At 35.7% G+C, this 6,469-nt stretch overlaps 1 long non-coding RNA gene across 1 annotated transcript in view; it reads right to left on the bottom strand.

The window, feature by feature from the left end:
* Positions 1 to 1,413: 1,413 nt before the first annotated feature.
* The window catches only part of LOC118760965, an 11,909-nt gene continuing 6,853 nt past the window's right edge, over positions 1,414 to 6,469 (bottom strand). Inside the window, exons 2-3 of the long non-coding RNA XR_004997067.1 lie at positions 4,380 to 4,385; positions 1,414 to 1,456 (exon numbers count right to left, since the gene is read on the bottom strand). This is a non-coding gene — a long non-coding RNA (uncharacterized LOC118760965). The remainder of the gene's footprint in view (positions 1,457 to 4,379; positions 4,386 to 6,469) is intronic.

Here is a 6,469-nt window from a genome sequence, read left to right as displayed (position 1 = left end):
TATCTATCTATCTATCTATCTATCTATCTATCTATCTGCCTGTCTGTCTGTCTGTCTATCTATCTATCTATCTATCTATCTATTTACCTCTCTATATTTCTATATCTCGATCGCTCTATCCACCTAGCTATGTATAATATAGATTACATCTATATAATGTAAATACCTCTCTCTCTCATTGTCTCACTCTCGATATATATATATACATATATGCATATATATATATAGATATATCTACGTACATATATATGTATTTATGTATGTTTGTATGTATATATATATATATATATTAATATTATATATATATATATATATATATTATATATCATATATATATATATATAATATATATATATATATATATATATATATATACATATATATATATATATATATATATATCATATATGAACACGTATATGAATATGTGTGCTTTTTTTATATATATGTACACAGACACATGCGTACACATCCAGACACATATATCTGACTGCATGTATGTATGCACACATATATACACATTGACGTATAGATATACATAGATATACATACACGCATCTGTATGTACATACGTATTTCATCGACAAGTTTATTTATATAATATTATACGAAAACATTTCGAAATTGTTTTTGTTTCCTTCTGCACGTTGTCTTCTTACCTACTCTTTCGTGAATGCGCATGCGTGTGAGTTTATGTTCATAAAAAATATATATCGGTGACTGTTTTAATGTCTTCGTTTGTTGTTTGGGGGAGATAAAAAGGCAATTAATGTTCCGGATCTGAACCTAGGGTCTTTTTCTAGACTCTTGCTTGTGTAAATAATAAACAGCATCAATCTTGATATCTTTTGTGTTTTTTTTTGTTTTTTTTTTTCTAAAGTCTTCTCATTGACCGGGGGCCAAGAGTAATGTCCGTGGCCAGTAACGTATTTCTTTCTATAAAATGTTAAGAATACACTTCATACTAAGTTTGAAAAACCGTCGGTCTACGACGCTACGAGTGAGGTAGAAATGTCGTGTTATATGCCGTGTTAAATGGGTGTTATATTAGTTCACTGGTAGTGAGCAGCTGACACCGGAGTTCCTCTCGACCCCAGTGCTTAACTGGTACTTAATTTATCGACCCCGAAAGGATGAAAGGCAAAATCGACCTCGGCGAAATTTGAACTCAGAACGTAACGGCAAAGGACATACCTGTTTCTATACTACCCACAAGGGGCTAAACACAGAGGGGACAAACAAGGACAGACAAACCGATTAAGTCGATTATATCGACCCCAGTGCGTAACTGGTACTTATGTAATCCACCTCGAAAGAATGAAAGGCAAAGTCAATCTCGGCAGAATTTGAACTCAGAGCGTAACGACAGACGAAATACCTATTTCTTTACTACCCTTTCATCCTTTTGGGGTCGATTAATTAAGTACCAGTTACGCACTGGAGTCGATATAATCGGCTTAATCCGTTCGACTGTCCTTGTTTGTCTCCCCTGTATTTAGCCCCTTGTGGGTAGTAAAGAAATAGCTATTTCGTCTGCCGTTACGTTCTGAGTTCAACTTCCACATAAGTCGACTTTGCCCTTCGTCCTTCTTGATTGATAAATTAAGTCCTAGTTACGCTGCTACTGCCACACGAGGCACGCCGTGGCATCGAACACGGAATGCAGTATTGGTAACCGAATATATTCGACCAAACTGCTACGTCTTGGCCCTATTAATTCAGATTCGCAATAATTCTTAATTTAAAATTCATAATCTTTTTTTTCGACGTTTCAGTCAATAAAACCAGAAATAAAGATGAATTAAAATAAATGAGCATGGCTGTAAAATTAAAAATTACAAGGAAAAATATTCGGAATTTCAGATGCGTCTGAATTCTAACACGCACACAGACACACATACACACACACGCACACACACGAAGACAAACACACACAGACTTGTACAAACACAGGCGCACAAACATTCACATATATATGCACCACGTTATAACATCATATGTGGTGGTATATATATTATATAAATACATCTATTATATATATAATATATATAATATATATATATATATATTATATATATATTATATATATATATACACGATTATACATACACATATATACATATTACATACAGCCGTAGATATATTTATATATGTTCGTATATGTTTGCACTATATCCACATATATCCACATATATAAATATATATACACATACATATATATATACTACATACATATATATATAATACATTGTGTATGTGGGTGGGTGTGGGTGTGGGTGTATGTGCGGCGCACGAAATATAAGTATGTTAGATGCATACGCACACACACGTAACTACATATGTATATACACACACATATTATATATATATATATAATATATATATATATATATATATATATATATATATTATACATATATACTATACATACGCATTTATATTTGCACATATATTCAGATTACTATATATCATATGTGTGTACATCTATATATATTACGCATACACATACACACACACACGCACACACAGCCTCATACACAAACTCACACACCTTGATGCAAATACAGTAGCGCACACGTACAACCATACTCTCTCACACACACACACACAGACACACACCTTATATGTGTGTTTCTTTATGCTCGTATAGATGTTCCGTTTTATGTGTGTGAATATGTATGTAGTATAGTGCGTGGCATCTTTGTCTCAGTCCATTTATAATATTCAATTTATTTCATTCCAATTTCCTATTCAGTAATGGAAATTTATAACACGTTTTAAAGACGGTGTCTTCAGTTTTTTTGTCACCTTTTAACTAACGCAAATAAAATATATTACTGCAGTGCGTGTCACATATTACTGTTCGTTATATGTACAAAGAAGCATGTAGGGCGATATAAAATTTTATCAAACACTACGAAATCAGGGCTCCATATTTAACATTAAGTTACAGTACCAGTATTTTAAAATATGGCATATATTATTTTTTAGGTTTCGATACTAGGCACATGACCAGAAATTTTGGGGGAGGGCCCAGTTGATTAGATCGACCTCACTACGCAACTGGTACTTAATTAAACTTTCCCGAGAGGATGACAGGCAATGTCGACCTCAGTGGAATTCGAACTCAGAACGTAAAGACAGACGAAATACATATTTCTTTACTACCCACAAGGGGCTAAATACAGAGAGGACAAACAAGGACAGACATAGGTATTAAGTCGATTAAATCGACCCCAGGACGTAAATGGTACTTAATTAAACTTCCCCGAGAGGATGAAAGCCAGTGTTGACCTCAGTGGAATTCGAACTCAGAACGTAAAGACAGACGAAATACATATTTCTTTACTACCCACAAGGGGCTAAATACAGAGAGGACAAACAAGGACAGACAAAGAGATTAAGTCGATTATATCGCCCCCAGTCCGTAACTGGTACTTATTTAATCGATCCCGAAAGGATGAAAGGCAAAGGCGACCTCAGCAGAATTTGAACTCAGAACCTAGCGGCAGACGAAATACCGCTAAGTATTTCACCCGGCGTGTTAACTTTTCTTTTCTGCCCTAGGTACAAGGCCCGAAATTTTGGGGGAGGGGAGCCAGTCGATTAGATTGACCCCAGTACGCAACTGCTACTTAGTTTAACGACCACGAGAGGATGAAAGGCAAAGTCGACCTCGGTGGAATTTGAACTCAGAACGTAAAAAACAGACGAAATACCGCTAAGCATTTCGCCCTGCATACTAACATTTCTCTCAGTTCGCCGCCTTAAAATATGGAATATAGCGAAAGAAGAATACCTAGCATAATATTTTATCATATACGCTGAAAATGTTTTTTGTGTTGTGTATTGCCAATACAGGTTTGAACGCACAGATCGATGAAACGCGCAGAGACGGGTGTTAAACATCATCACAATTTAGTGTCAGATCTTTAGGATATCGTTTCTAACCAGTTAATTCTAACCAGTTAATTACAAAATGAGTTCCTTAACCACACGGCCATATCTGTGCGTTTTAAAACCGTCTCAGTGAAAAGCCACTCTACTCTAAACTCAGGGTTTTATATCGTCATTGCAATATATGCTGAACAGGAGCAAAAAAGGGTTCCTTGCTTATTCATCTTCTATACATTAGCACGAGACCGTAAAGAATCCTTATCGATTTTTCTCTACTTATGTTCCTGCATTTTTCCTTCTGAATTCTCTTTGACGAAAATAACGGAGTAATGTTTCTCATAGATACTGCATCGAACATTTCGCTGCCCTGGAAACGATATTCAAAAATACGTTACACCTTAACATAATCTCTGTAGTGATGACAATCAACGACATAACTTATTTTGACATTCTTAGTGACGAATATTGTTCCATATATATACGACTGGCTTCTTTCAGTTTCCGTCTACAAAATCCACACACAAGGTTTTGGTTGGCCCAAGACTATAGTAGAAGACAGCTGTCCAAGGTACCACGCAGTGGCACTGAACCTAGAATCATGTGGTTCGTAAGCGAACTACCCCTCACAGCTATTCCTGCGCCCCATTACATGTATATATAATATATATATATATATATATATATAGATATATATATATATATATATATATAATAATTACTTAATGAGGGTAGAAATTAATATCATTAAATAATATCAATTTAAACCAGTGGTCAACATTCTTAAGAAGTTCTAGGTATTCTTTTTTCCCTATATTCCATATTTTAACATACCGAACTGGAGGAAAGGTTAGTACGCAGGGCGAAATGCTTAGCAGTATTTTTCCCGAAGCTACGTTCTGAGTTCAAATTCGGCCGAGGTCAACTTTCCCTTAAGTATCAGCTACGCACTGGGATCGATAAAATCCACAATACCTTACCCCAAATTGCAGGCATTGTGCTTATAATGGAAAGGATATATTTGATGAACAATCGTACCTAGTGATCCGCTTTCTGCGTATAACCATAACAATATCCATGCTGGAAACCAGATTTGTAAATAGTGAACTTTGTCCATTTAATGGCTGACATACTCTAACAATAATGTGCAAGTATTCTGACGTTTTTGGACTAAGATAATATTTGCTAATGAACAAGAGCTTCCTTAATTACTTTAAACCTGACTGATACCGACCTGCTTTGGATCTCATTTGCTCCTATCATAAAATCTTTCTGTTCTAAAGTTATCTAAATGAAAATCTTGTGACAACATTTCATGCACCGTTTTAATAACGGTGAAATTATATGACTAAATTATTCGTTAATTTGAAAATTAACTGAAACCAAGGCTTTGTGTTTCGATGAAAATTTGGTGACAAATGATGTAATATCTTTTACTTATTTCAGGCATTGAACTACGACCATGCTGGAGTGCCGCCTTGGACGGTTTTAGTCGAAGTCTTTGATACCGGCGTTTTCCTTTTCTCTTCAGTCTTCGGTCATATATATATATATATATACGGAAGACTATAATTGTCATTAGATGAGACTAGAGTGTTATATGAAGCATCTAGATTGCTAGAAATAAAAGCTAAAATGCTATATTGCTGTAGTCAAATCACGTAATCGTATACGTCTGGAAACGCTCTTTTGAGAATTCTTGCACGGCGTTTACGGACAATAATTATCCCTGTACGTATATATATTTACAAAATTATGTGGTTTGACTACAGTATCAGGGCAGTTTAGCTCTTATTTTTAGCAATGTAGGTGTTTCTAACAACTTAACCGCATATATATATATGTATGTGTGTATGTGTGTGTGTGTGTGTGTATGTGCGTGTGAGTGTGTATGCATGTATATATACATGTCTTATCTATGGCTTTGTGTTTCTGATTGTCCTCTGCAAAAGCTTGACGACCGGTATGGATCTGTTTACCAAGCGGTAACTTAGCAGTGGGACAAGAAGATCGATGGAATAAGTACTACACTAAAACAACAAGAACTGTGGCGTGGAGAGGGCCGACTGGGATCTTAAAACCCTCCAGTTCAGTGCTTTAGTATGACTGCCGAGCAGTGATTGAAACCAGTAAATAAGGAAAAATAAAGATACACAAACACATTACACACGCGCATACACACACATTCACATATACACACACATACATACACATATACACAATATCGATAATCGTTATGATCGACCCCATGTTCATTATGTTTATCCTGATCATCTTTATCATCGTGGTCATCGTCATCAACACGGTCATCGTATACGTCATTAGCATCGTCGTCATTATCATCGTCATCATCGTCATGACCATGATCATGATCATCATTATCATCATCGGCGTCGTCATCCTCCTCACCATCATCACCCTCATTATCATCATTGTCATCATAGCCTTTGTCACCACCCTCCTCATCATCATTCTCGTAGTCTTCATCCTCACCATCTTCATCACCATTATCATAAGTATCATCATCGTCCTCCTCCTCCTCATCATCATCAGCATCATTATAATCTTCATCGTC

Source organism: Octopus sinensis, unplaced genomic scaffold, assembly GCF_006345805.1.
Source record: "Octopus sinensis unplaced genomic scaffold, ASM634580v1 Contig02685, whole genome shotgun sequence".
In the NCBI taxonomy this organism is placed as follows: Eukaryota; Metazoa; Mollusca; class Cephalopoda; order Octopoda; family Octopodidae; genus Octopus; species Octopus sinensis.
Note: the sequence above shows the minus strand (reverse complement) of the source record. Positions and strands in the feature narration are given on the sequence as shown.